Consider the following 14648-nt stretch of genomic DNA (forward strand, 5'->3'; position numbering starts at 1 on the left):
TCATGGCTAGCTGCCCCCTTAATACGCACCAGACACCCAGGAATTACAATTACCCCTCTGGGTCCTATCGTCCGGCCCGGGCCCTCTGTGTTAACCAAGAGGCCCCTATGGAGGGATATGTGGGGCCGCTTCACGAGGCAGACCCTGTATATGCTGCCTCAGATAACCGCCAGCACCATCGGCAGAGGGTATGGCTCGAGGGGCGATCTACCGAGGGATTGCGAGACACAGGGGCTACTATCACGCTGGTACAGAGTCATTTGGTGCCAGAGCACAAGCGATCCGGACAGACTGTGGCCGTTAGAGTGGCGGGGGGGGATGTGTACAAAATTCCAACAGCTAAAGTGCATCTTGATTGGGGAGCGGGAAAGGGGGGCTGTGAACGTGGGCCTAATGGATAATTTACCTGCCGAAGTACTACTGGGCAACGATTTGGGCCCCATGACTTCTGCCTATGCTCCAGTATGCAACAACGAGGCGGACCCAGTGACTACACGGGCCCAAGCCCGGACGGAGCGAGAGCTCTCACCAGTGCGGGAGACACAGGTAAGACCTACCCCGACCTTGCCTGACAGGTTAGGCCCCATACCCTGGGACACCCCAGATGCCTTCGAGGCAGAGTCTAAGACTGACCCGACCTTACAAAAGTACCGGGAACGAGCAGAGACCGGAGGGGGCGGGGCAGATAACGAAACATTCTTATGGGAAAAAGGGAAACTATACCGCTGGACAGAGAAAAGGGGACAGCGTAGGCGACAGCTGGTAGTGCCCCACAAATACCGTCAAGAAATCCTCAAAATAGGCCACGACATCCCCTTAGCAGGCCACCTAGCCGTTACCCGTACCCTACACCGCATTACTCACACGTTCTTTTGGCCAGGGGTGCACGCTGACGTTAGAACTTACTGTAACACCTGCGATGTGTGTCAACGAGTAGGAAGGCGAGGCGATCACCCTAAAGCCCAGCTAGTAAATATGCCCATTGTAGAGGAACCCTTCAGCCGGGTTGCTATTGACCTAGTGGGACCACTGGCTACCCCTAGTCCCTCCGGTAAGCGATACATTCTTACCGTAGTGGACTACGCTACCAGGTACCCAGAGGCTGTCGCCCTATCCAACATACAAGCGGATACGGTAGCGAATGCACTAGTACAGGTGTTCTCCCGGGTAGGATTTCCAAAAGAAATCCTATCCGACCGAGGCACCCAATTTACGGCTGAATTGACCCAACAACTCTGGCAGGTTTGCAAAATTAAGTCCCTCCTAAGCTCCCCATACCACCCCCAGACGAACGGGCTGTGTGAGAGGTTCAATGGGACCCTCAAGCAAATGCTCAAGACGTTCACTCAGGAATACCGAGACTGGGAACGCTTCCTGCCGCACCTCCTATTTGCTTATCGGGAGGTGCCCCAGGAAACGACAGGGTTCTCTCCCTTCGAGTTGCTCTACGGAAGAAAGGTACGGGGACCCCTAAACCTGATCCGGGAGCACTGGGAGGGAGAGATGGAGGCTGACGGTGTCCCAATTGTGCCATACGTGCTGGAACTCAGGGACCGAATGGAGCAATTAGCCAAATCCGTGCGGGCTAATCTCCAGTTGGCCCAGAGAAGACAGAAAGTATGGTACGATCGGGGGGCCCGAAAGAGAATCTTCACCATAGGACAAAAGGTGTTAGTACTTAAGCCGGTGAAGACAGACAAATTGCAGGCGTCCTGGCAGGGTCCCTACCAGATCGTAGAGAAAAGGGGAGACACCACTTATGTGATAGCTAGCTGCCACGACAACAATCTTAGAAAGACATTCCATGTAAACATGCTCAAGGAATATTTTGAGCGACCAGAGAACGTGACGGCCGTATGTTGTTCCCCTCAGGAAGACCCCGACAGTTTACCTATTCCAGACCTATTAGAAAAGAGCCTCCCCACAGGTATAGTGGCGCAGGTTCAGATAGGGGACCGACTTAGCCCCACTGAAAGGGAGCAGCTCAACCAACTCCTCCAGTCCAAACACCTCACCTTCTCCCCGAAGCCAGGGTACACTACTTTAACCACCCACCAGGTAGATACTCCGGGACAAGCTCCCTTGTGCCAGGCTCCGTACCGAATCCCCGAAGCAGTTAGGACAGGAATGAAGAAGGAGATCGATGAGATGCTCCAGCTCAGGGTAATTGAGCCCTCCGATAGTCCCTGGGCCTCCCCAGTTGTCTTGGTGCCCAAGAAAGATGGGACCACCCGGTTCTGCGTAGACTATCGGAGGCTCAATGAAAATACCGTGACGGACGCTTACCCTATGCCCAGGGTAGACGAGCTACTCGATCGTATAGCCAGGGGAAATTACCTGACCACTATTGACCTCTGCAAAGGTTACTGGCAGATTCCCCTGGCCCCGGAGGCTATCCCCAAGTCGGCATTCGTCACCCCATTCGGCTTATATCAGTTTAGGGTAATGCCGTTTGGGATGAAGAATGCCCCAGCTACATTCCAGCGCTTGGTGGATAGGCTCCTGGATGGCTTCCAGAGTTTTGCTTGCGCCTACCTGGACGACATAGCGATCCACAGTGAGTCCTGGGAGGACCACTTAGCTCATGTGGGAATGGTTCTGGATCAGATCCGGGCTGCTGGCCTGACTCTGAAGCCAGAAAAATGCCACTTTGGGATGGCCGAGGTACAGTACCTGGGTCACCGGGTGGGGTGTGGAAAGCAGCGACCAGAGCCGGCCAAAATAGAAGCTGTCGCCAATTGGCCCACCCCCATCACTAAGACTCAGGTCCTAGCCTTCCTGGGCACGGCAGGGTACTATAGACGGTTCGTACCAGACTACAGCACACTTGCCAAACCCCTGACTGACTTGACCAAGAAGAACTTACCTCGACAGGTCCTGTGGTCTCCCCACTGTGAAACGGCTTTCCAGGCTCTCAAAAATGCTCTAATTAACGCTCCTGTCTTGGCGGCCCCAGCCCTTAACAAACGTTTTATCGTCCATACAGATGCTTCCATGTTCGGGCTGGGAGCTGTCCTCAGCCAAGTAGGCGAAGATGGAGGGGAGCATCCAGTTGCCTACATCAGCCGGAAGCTCCTGCCCCGCGAAGTCAGCTATGCAGCGGTCGAAAAGGAGTGTTTGGCTTTGGTGTGGGCATTAAAGAAATTGACTCCCTATTTATATGGTCAGGAGTTCACTCTGGTCACCGACCATAACCCGTTGGTGTGGCTGAACCGGGTCTCTGGAGATAACGGCAGGCTATTACGTTGGAGCTTATCGTTGCAAACCTTCAATTTCACCATTACTTACAGACCTGGGAAACAGAATGGCAACGCCGACGGGTTGTCCAGACAAACCGACCTCAGCCCCGCATAACCAGCGGTCTGGACAGCCTTAGTCTGCCCCGAAAAGGGGTCAGACCGTGTCTGCCAGAGTGTTCCACAGAAAGGGAGCAATGTTACAGAAGCATTAGTTATTCTGTTGTGAAGAGCTTATTTCCCAGCAGCAATGCCTGAACCAGCAAGCCAGCGCCTAAGAAGGGCTCCAAGAAAACTGTAACAAGTTTCATTTCATAAAGAGTTAACTCTTTTTTTTCAGCTTTTAGAAACTATTGTCTAATCACCTCTGGAGCCAGACTGCTAATTGATAAGATGAACTTGTAAACTTGTTATCTTAAGTACTGTAATCCTATTGTGGCCTGTCAAAGGACAGTGCTCTCTATCTAAATGTGTGATGGGGGATTTTGTGCTTCCCCCCCTCTCCCCCTGGGAGTGCCCTGTGTGCATGTAACCTTAATAAAAAGCAGGCTGGGCATCCCAGTCCTGAGTTCTTGTTTGACCCTCAATCGCAGCGTTGACTCGTTTTTGTGGGCAGAAGGGTATCCTAGCTCTACTGCAGCTAAGGGAGATTATTCTATATTTGCGAGACTCATATAGAATACTATGGAAAGCAGCTTCTCCCCTCTTTAGCAATAGGGATCCAGGCTACTAAGCGGTCCATCTCTCAGCGAGACTAAGGGTAACCGTAACACCTATTATCATTTTTTCTTCTTTTCTTGTTATCTTTATTTGAAAAGCAGGAATGTAAGCTTAGGAGCCGGCCCATTTTTGGCCCAGCACCTAGGTAGTGCTTGCTGATTGGTGGCTACATTTAGCCGGCTGCTAAGCATACATCAGTTTTTCAAATAAAGATACCAAGAGAACAAAGAAAATTGATAATAGGCATAAATGAGAAAGTTGCATGCTCATTTGGAATCATGAAAGAAAAAAATTTGGGTTTCATATCCCTTTAATAGTGTAGAGATTTTTTGCAATGAGGAGGTTAATGGGGTAATAGGACAGAGGTTAGGAAAAGGTTTATGTATTTGATTACATATGTTGTGCTTTGCTGAGGCAACACCACGTGAACAAACGAAGAAGTGGTGTTGCTGGTTAGTATCTAGCGGTATTCGCACTCCATACCGCTCGAATGGTTGCTCTGCAGCTGTAATCTAGCGCAATGTATACTACAGTCTCACTGTCTTTACCTCTAAAGTCTCAGCAGTTTGTCATAAAGCGCAGAACCATCATATAAAGCGCGGGTGACTGTAAATGAGTCAAATTCAAAAGGAGACACCGACATCCATCTTATAGGTAAAATCTTGTAAACTTTATTATGCAATGTTAAAAAACAAAATTTATGCTTACCTGATAAATTCATTTCTCCTGTAGTGTGGTCAGTCCACGGGTCATCATTACTTCTGGGATATTATCTCCTCCCCTACAGGAAGTGCAAGAGGATTCACCCAGCAGAGCTGCTATATAGCTCCTCCCCTCTACGTCACCTCCAGTCATTCGACCAAAGGACCAACGAGAAAGGAGAAGCCCAAGGGTGTAGTGGTGACTGGAGTATAATCCAAAAAATTTTTTAGCCTGCCATAAAAAACAGGGCGGGCCGTGGACTGACCACACTACAGGAGAAATGAATTTATCAGGTAAGCATAAATTTTGTTTTCTCCTGTTAAGTGTGGTCAGTCCACGGGTCATCATTACTTCTGGGATACCAATACCAAAGCAAAAGTACACGGATGACGGGAGGGACAGGCAGGCTCTTTATACGGAGGGAATCACTGCCTGAAGAACCTTTCTCCCAAAAACAGCCTCCGAAGAAGCAAAAGTGTCAAATTTGTAAAATTTGGAAAAAGTATGAAGAGAAGACCAAGTTGCAGCCTTGCAAATCTGTTCAACAGAAGCCTCATTCTTAAAGGCCCAAGTGGAAGCCACAGCTCTAGTAGAATGAGCTGTAATTCTTTCAGGAGGCTGCTGTCCAGCAGTCTCATAGGCTAATCGTATTATGCTACGAAGCCAAAAAGAGAGAGAGGTAGCCGAAGCTTTTTGACCTCTCCTCTGACCAGAATAAACGACAAACAGGGAAGACGTTTGACGAAAATCCTTAGTTGCCTGTAGATAAAATTTCAGGGCACGGACTACATCTAGATTGTGTAGCAGACGTTCCTTCTTCGAGGAAGGATTAGGACACAAAGATGGAACAACAATCTCTTGATTGATATTCCTGTTAGTGACCACCTTAGGTAGGAACCCAGGTTTAGTACGCAGAACTACCTTGTCTGAATGAAAAATCAGATAAGGAGAATCACAATGTAAGGCAGATAACTCAGAGACTCTCCGAGCCGAGGAAATAGCCATTAAAAACAGAACTTTCCAAGATAACAACTTGATATCGATGGAATGAAGGGGTTCAAACGGAACACCCTGTAAAACATTAAGAACTAAGTTCAAACTCCATGGCGGAGCAACAGTTTTAAACACAGGCTTGATCCTAGCTAAAGCCTGACAAAAAGCTTGAACGTCCGGAACTTCTGACAGACGTTTGTGTAAAAGAATGGACAGAGCTGAAATCTGTCCCTTTAAAGAACTAGCGGATAACCCCTTTTCTAAACCTTCTTGTAGAAAAGACAATATCCTTGGAATCCTAACCTTACTCCATGAGTAACTCTTGGATTCGCACCAATATAAGTATTTACGCCATATTTTATGGTAAATCCTTCTGGTAACAGGCTTCCTAGCCTGTATTAAGGTATCAATAACTGGCTCAGAAAACCCACGTTTTGATAAAATCAAGCGTTCAATTTCCAAGCAGTCAGCTTCAGAGAAGTTAGATTTTGATGTTTGAATGGACCCTGGATCAGAAGGTCCTGTTTCAGAGGTAGAGACCAAGGCGGACAGGATGACATGTCCACTAGATCTGCATACCAAGTCCTGCGTGGCCATGCAGGTGCTATTAGAATCACTGATGCTCTCTCCTGTTTGATTCTGGCAATCAATCGAGGAAGCATCGGGAAGGGTGGAAACACATAAGCCATCCCGAAGGTCCAAGGTGCTGTCAAAGCATCTATCAGAACCGCTCCCGGATCCCTGGATCTGGACCCGTAGCGAGGAAGCTTGGCGTTCTGACGAGACGCCATGAGATCTATCTCTGGTTTGCCCCAACGTCGAAGTATCTGGGCAAAGACCTCCGGATGAAGTTCCCACTCCCCCGGATGAAAAGTCTGACGACTTAAGAAATCCGCCTCCCAGTTCTCCACTCCCGGGATGTGGATTGCAGACAGGTGGCAAGAGTGAGACTCTGCCCAGCGAATTATCTTTGATACTTCCATCATTGCTAGGGAGCTTCTTGTCCCTCCCTGATGGTTGATGTAAGCTACAGTCGTGATGTTGTCCGACTGAAACCTGATGAACCCCCGAGTTATTAACTGGGGCCAAGCCAGAAGGGCATTGAGAACTGCTCTCAATTCCAGAATGTTTATTGGAAGGAGACTCTCCTCCTGATTCCATAGTCCCTGAGCCTTCAGAGAATTCCAGACAGCGCCCCAACCTAGTAGGCTGGCGTCTGTTGTTACAATTGTCCAGTCTGGCCTGCTGAATGGCATTCCCCTGGACAGGTGTGGCCGATAAAGCCACCATAGAAGAGAATTTCTGGTCTCTTGATTCAGATTCAGAGTGGGGGACAAATCTGAGTAATCCCCATTCCACTGACTTAGCATGCACAATTGCAGCGGTCTGAGATGTAGGCGTGCAAAAGGTACTATGTCCATTGCCGCTACCATTAAGCCGATCACCTCCATGCATTGAGCTACTGACGGGTGTTGAATGGAATGAAGGACACGGCATGCATTTTGAAGCTTTGTTAACCTGTCTTCTGTCAGGTAAATCTTCATTTCTACAGAATCTATCAGAGTCCCCAAGAAGGGAACTCTTGTGAGTGGAAAGAGAGAACTCTTCTTTTCGTTCACCTTCCATCCATGCGACCTTAGAAATGCCAGTACTAACTCTGTATGAGACTTGGCAGTTTGAAAGCTTGAAGCTTGTATCAGAATGTCGTCTAGGTACGGAGCTACCGAAATTCCTCGCGGTCTTAGTACCGCCAGAAGAGTACCCAGAACCTTTGTGAAGATTCTTGGAGCCGTAGCCAATCCGAATGGAAGAGCTACAAACTGGTAATGCCTGTCTAGAAAGGCAAACCTTAGATACCGGTAATGATTTCTGTGAATCGGTATGTGAAGGTAAGCATCCTTTAAATCCACTGTGGTCATGTACTGACCCTCTTGGATCATGGGCAAAATTGTTCGAATAGTTTCCATCTTGAACGATGGAACTCTTAGGAATTTGTTTAGGATCTTTAAATCCAAGATTGGCCTGAAAGTTCCCTCTTTTTTGGGAACTACAAACAGATTTGAGTAAAACCCTTGTCCTTGTTCCGACCGCGGAACTGGATGGATCACTCCCATTAATAAAAGATCTTGTACGCAGCGTAGGAACGCTTCTTTCTTTATTTGGTTTGTTGACAACCTTGACAGATGAAATCTCCCTCTTGGGGGAGAGGATTTGAAGTCCAGAAGGTATCCCTGAGATATGATCTCTAACGCCCAGGGATCCTGAACATCTCTTGCCCAAGCCTGGGCGAAGAGAGAAAGTCTGCCCCCTACTAGATCCGTTCCCGGATCGGGGGCCCTCCATTCATGCTGTCTTAGGGGCAGCAGCAGGTTTCCTGGCCTGTTTGCCCTTGTTCCAGGACTGGTTAGGTTTCCAGCCTTGTCTGTAGCGAGCAACAGCTCCTTCCTGTTTTGGTGCAGAGGAAGTTGATGCTGTTCCTGCTTTGAAATTACGAAAGGAACGAAAATTAGACTGTCTAGCCCTAGGTTTGGCTTTGTCCTGAGGCAGGGCATGGCCTTTACCTCCTGTAATGTCAGCGATAATCTCTTTCAACCCGGGCCCGAATAAGGTCTGCCCTTTGAAAGGTATATTAAGCAATTTAGATTTAGAAGTAACATCAGCTGACCAGGATTTTAGCCACAGTGCTCTGCGTGCCTGAATGGCAAATCCGGAATTCTTAGCCGTAAGTTTAGTTAAATGTACTACGGCATCTGAAATAAATGAGTTAGCTAACTTAAGGGCTTTAAGTTTGTGTGTAATCTCATCTAGTGTAGATGATTCAAGTGTCTCTTCCAGAGACTCAAACCAAAATGCTGCTGCAGCCGTGACAGGCGCAATACATGCAAGAGGTTGCAATATAAAACCTTGTTGAACAAACATTTTCTTAAGGTAACCCTCTAATTTTTTATCCATTGGATCTGAAAAAGCACAGCTATCCTCCACCGGGATAGTGGTACGCTTAGCTAAAGTAGAAACTGCTCCCTCCACCTTAGGGACCGTTTGCCATAAATCCCGTGTGGTGGCGTCTATTGGAAACATTTTTCTAAATATCGGAGGAGGTGAGAACGGCACACCGGGCCTATCCCACTCCTTAGTAACAATTTCAGTAAGTCTCTTAGGTATAGGAAAAACATCAGTACTCGCCGGTACCGCAAAATATTTATCCAACCTACACATTTTCTCTGGTATTGCAACTGTGTTACAATCATTCAGAGCCGCTAACACCTCCCCTAGTAATACACAGAGGTTTTCCAGCTTAAATTTAAAATTTGAAATATCTGAATCCAGTCTGTTTGGATCAGAACCGTCACCCACAGAATGAAGTTCTCCGTCCTCATGTTCTGCCACCTGTGACGCAGTGTCTGACATGGCCCTAATATTATCAGCGCACTCTGTTCTCACCCCAGAGTGATCACGCTTGCCTCTAAGTTCTGGTAATTTAGCCAAAACTTCAGTCATAACAGTAGCCATATCCTGTAATGTGATTTGAAATGGCCGCCCAGATGTACTCGGCGCTACAATATCACGCACCTCCCGAGCGGGAGATGCAGGTACTGACACGTGAGGCGAGTTAGTCGGCATAACTCTCCCCTCGTTGTTAGGTGAAAAATGTTCAGTTTGTACAGATTGACTTTTATTTAAAGTAACATCAATACAATTAGTACATAAATTTCTATTGGGCTCCACTTTGGTATTAGCACATATAGCACATGTATCTTCCTCTGAATCAGACATGTTTAACACACTAGCAATAAACTAGCAACTTGGAAATGCTTTTCAAGTAATTTACAATAATATGAAAACGAACTGTGCCTATAAGAAGCACAGAAAAAATTATGACAGTTGAAAATAAATAAGTTATAGCATCAAATCTTTGTAAGAAATATACAATTTTAGCAAAGGATTGTTCCCATTAGCAAAGGATAACTAACCCTGACAGCAGAAAAAATACACAAATAAAAAAAAAAAAAAAAAAAAAAAAAAAGTTTATCACAGTCAACTACAATCTTCACAGCTCTGCTGTGAATGATTACCTCCCTCAAAACAAGCTTTGGAGATCCCTGAGTTCTGTAGAGATGAACCGGATCATGCAGGAAGAAAATGAACTTCTGACTGAGTTTTTTGATGCGTAGTAAAAGCGCCAAAAATGGCCCCTCCCCCTCACACATAACAGTGAGAGAGATCAGTAAACTGCTTTAATTTAAACAAAACTATTGCCAAGTGGAAAAAAATAGTGCCCAAAACATTTTTTCACCCAGTACCTCAGAGAAATAAACGATTTTACATGCCAGCAAAAAAAAAAAAAACATTTAACCTCAATAAATTAATTGTTATTTAAACCTATTGCAAGTCCCTGCAAATTAGGTTAAGTCTATGCATACAGTATAAATCCAGTGAAGTACCATTCCCCAGAATACTGAAGTATAAAATATACATACATGACAGCCTGATACCAGCTACCTCTACTGCATTTAAGGCTGAGTTTACATTATAACGGTATGGCAGGATTTTCTCATCAATTCCATGTCAGAAAATAATAAACTGCTACATACCTCTTTGCAGATTAATCTGCCCGCTGTCCCCTGATCTGAAGTTTACCTCTCCTCAGATGGCCGAGAAACAGCAATATGATCTTAACTACTCCGGCTAAAATCATAGAAAAAACTCAGGTAGATTCTTCTTCAAATTCTACCAGAGAATGAATAACACACTCCGGTGCTATTATAAAATAACAAACTTTTGATTGAAGGTAATAAACTAATTAAAATCACCACAGTCCTCTCACACATCCTATCTATTCGTTGGGTGCAAGAGAATGACTGGGGGTGACGTAGAGGGGAGGAGCTATATAGCAGCTCTGCTGGGTGAATCCTCTTGCACTTCCTGTAGGGGAGGAGATAATATCCCAGAAGTAATGATGACCCGTGGACTGACCACACTTAACAGGAGAAAGAAGAGACAACACAGCAAATGTACTAGAGTCAGATGTGGGCGCAGCACACAGGCATACGCGTTTCGGAAAGAGATTCCGTAGTCACAGCCTGACATGCTACCCCACACACCTGTTTAAAAACCCCATGGGCTAATATAATAGGTTAAAACAGGAACTACCCCCATAGACTCTAGCCAATAGGACACTAAATAGCAGATACAGCAATGATCCTAATTAACACTTCATTATCTCGGTTACCAGCATTTCTGCTATACACTACAAACAGTCCTAGCAATAATAGAAATGCATGTGAATAGACATATTCGTATAATTAAATGACAGTCATAATCCTAATGCGAAAATGTTAATCATATTTGAAATGTAGCACAGGGGAGATGATATAGCTACAGCATTAGTTAAAAAACATTACTCATAGTAATAAATATAATAAAATAAGTAAATGATTAAAAGGGAACATAATGGGCAAATTAGTAAGGTGTAAGTTGGTCACACCAAAATTATATAGGGATTTCATTTTAGGAGGAACAGGTGTTCAAAAACAGATTTAAGTAAGCAAATAATGTATACTGCCGTATACAAAGAAGATATATATGTATTTATGTATTGATGTATCAAAAGGCTCCATAGGCATAATATATAGATACGGTCATGTGTGCTAATGGATTAATAAATAGTCATTGGTGTACAGAGCAAATATTGGCAGAATATTATTCCCAGTGATTAATAATATCAAATCTGGAATTCAGACCTTTGGGTAGTCTGCTCTCAAGGGTAAATATCCAATATGCTTCCCTTCTTGCCAATATTGTATCTATATCACCGCCCCTAGGGGGCCTAAGGATCTTTTCTATAGCACACCATGAGAAATATCTTAAATCGTTATTGTGAAAAGAGCCAGTGTTGTACTATTGGAGTACTAGCCCTGTTGATTTTAAATGATGACAAGTGTTCCCGTATGCGGGTATTTAGGTCCCGTGAGGTGAGACCTACATACTGTAGTTTGCAGTGAGAGCATTCAATAAGGTAAATGGCATATTCCGTGGTACAGTTCATACAGGTACCAATATCATACCTCTTGTTGGTGACAATACTAGAGAAATTCCTTGTCACATCAACATACTCACAAGGTTTACACTTGCGCCGACCACATTTGAACATGCCAGTATGCCTTAGCCAAGATGATTGACTCTCAGTTTTACTTTTCAATAACGTGGGGGCCAACAGATTACCCAATGTTGGGCTTCTCCTATAGGAGCATCTGAGCCCATTCTTAACAGTATTAACTAGCTTATCATCAGCTGAGAGGAGAGGGAGGTGTTTACGGACTATCTTACAAATATCCTGATACTGTATACTATGATTGGTGACAAAAGTCAATCCTTTGAAATCATCATTTTTTGAAGATTTCATATTTAACAGATCCCTTCTTTCTATAGTACTGACAGCAGCTTTAGCCCTTTTCACTACAGCTTTGGGGTACTTCCTTTCTAGGAGTCTCCTTTCTAGATCAACTGATTCTTGTTTAAACTGTTGGAAACTAGTACAATTCCTCCTCAGCCTAGTGTATTCTCCTTTGGCGATAGCATATGGAACATGCTTGGGGTGGCAACTCGTGCCTTGAAGGAGTGAATTGCCTGAGATGGGCTTCCTGTAAACGGTAGATTCAATCTTACCATCAGGATTACCCCGCAGTGTAATATCAAGATAGTTTATAGTATGTGGATTAAATTCACAGGTAAATCTCAGGTTAAGATCATTGCAATGTAAGTATTCCAAAAACAGGGGAATAATTTCCTCACTTCCTGTCCAGATGAAGATAAGATCATCTATATACCTCTGGTATAGAGATATATGAGATCTATATATATTATTATCTCCAAAGATGTGGTAAAATTCCCACCATCCTAGAAATAAATTTGCATAGGAGGGGGCAAACTTCGCCCCCATGGCGGTACCACATCTCTGGAGATAATAAGTATCTTCAAATTTGAAAAAATTATGTGTTAATAGGAATGTGAGTACCTTAAGAATAAAATTCTTAAGGCAATGATCACAATCTGTGAAATTATCTAGAAAAAAAGTAACAGCTTCCACTCCCTTCTGGTGGGGGATGCTAGAATATAGAGAGACAATATCAATTGTCATCCACATGCTAGACTCAGTCCATTCAATGTGCTCAAGTATGTTTAGGATATGCTTTGTGTCACGAACATATGATAAGAGAGACATAACAATAGGTTGGATTATATTATCCAGCCATTGAGAAAGGTTTCCCAAGAGTGACTCAACTCCACTAACAATGGGGCGACCTTTTACATCTATAAGAGATTTGTGGGTCTTGGGGAAGTGATGGAACAGTGGTGTCTTCGGATTATCCACAAAAAGGAATTCAGCTGTATTGCTATCTATACACCCTTGTTCCATACCTTCATCCAAGAGATGTTTGAGTTCATTTTTGTACTCATTAGTAGGATCCCTTCCTAGAATTAGGAAGTCATGTTCATTATTCAGTTGTCTGAGACCTTCAGCTATATACTGTACTCGGTCCATTACTACAACCATTCCACCTTTGTCTGATTTCCTGATAACCAAATCCTGATTATTTCTAAGGGAAGTCACTGCTTCTTTTTCAGACAAAGATAGATTGGGCTTCTAGTTGGACCGTCTAGATTTCAATTCAACCAAGTCATTTTCCACTCTTGAGTGGAAGATTTCAACAATGTTACCCCTGCTTTGTATGGGATAAAATCGAGATTTTTTCTTTAGGGTAGGGCCTCTGCTCCTAGTGTCATGTTCAGATATATTGTCTAACTGTAATTGTTGTAATGAGACAATATCACAATTCTCAGAGAAATTATATTTATTGGTAGAAATGTCACTTTCCCTATTCATAGGAGTAGAATCATGTTCTATAGTGCTGACATCATCTGAGAAATGTTTTCTCAGAGTTATGTTCCTAACTAATCTGTTGATGTCAATTATAGTTTGAAACAAATCAAAATCGTTATTAGGTGCAAAGTTTAGCCCCAAATTTAATACTCTATAGTGTGTATCATTGAGTGAGAAAGATGACAGATTGACCACATTTCCTACTATTTGTACTTTGTTTGGGGTCTCGGTTCCCTCAGCTGATATTTGTCCTGATTGTTTCTCATGACCGGATTCTGTTTGGTAATGTGAGTGCCTCTTCCCCCCCCCCCCCGCTATGCCTCCCTGTACCTGTGGAAAAACCTGTTCTAGTACAGAGTTGTCAGGTCTGGATGTAATGTGCGGAGTCTCCATATAAGCAGCCTGCTTCGATCTCACTGTGTTAGTAACATTGTTAGTATTATCTTCATATACAAGATGTGGACCTGCCGCAATGGCAGCTTGAGGTTCATCATTTTGATATGTGATAGATTGTATATCCTGAATAGCATCAGCTGGTTTATCACCATCACTGGAGTAGTCTATCACTCCCAGAGAAGGTAACATTTTTAGATGAATTATTATTATTATTTCTGTTTTGTTTGTTCTTATTGTTAGCCCTTCTCCTCCTCCCAAATCTTGGTTGGTTAGATCTAGAGTTCCCTCTAGATTTCTTGTTCCATATGTATACACAATTATTAGCATAGTCGTATTTGTCCCTAATAAACTTAGTATGTTTTCTCTCCATAATTTCAGACCTTCCCTTAGCAATCAGTTCCCTCAGTATTTTATCAAATTTAGCAAAATCAGGATTACTAGATCGTCTATTCAGTTCTACTTGCAAGTCATTAATTTCTATTCTTAAAGACTCTAATTGTTTGTTTTTATAAATCAATAATAACATCATAAGTCTCAGAGAGCAGTCAGTTAGTACATTATTCCATGAGTCTATAAATTCCTTATCATTAGTGTCCACATCAAACGTGGGGAATTTAAAGACCCGTAGTCCCCTTGGTATCATACTCAAACTTTTGTACTTTTCGAGGGTCCAAATGTCCCACTGTAATTTAGATTCTTTTATCAAAAGTTTTTCCAGG

At 44.0% G+C, this 14648-nt stretch overlaps 1 protein-coding gene across 1 annotated transcript in view; it reads right to left on the reverse strand.

Annotated features, from left to right (window-relative positions):
• RBM28 (RNA binding motif protein 28) overlaps window positions 1-14648 on the reverse strand; it is a 182782-nt gene that overhangs the window by 142134 nt on the left and 26000 nt on the right. The window lies entirely within an intron of this gene.

Source organism: Bombina bombina, chromosome 6 (genome assembly GCF_027579735.1).
Source record: "Bombina bombina isolate aBomBom1 chromosome 6, aBomBom1.pri, whole genome shotgun sequence".
Lineage (NCBI taxonomy): Eukaryota > Metazoa > Chordata > Amphibia > Anura > Bombinatoridae > Bombina > Bombina bombina.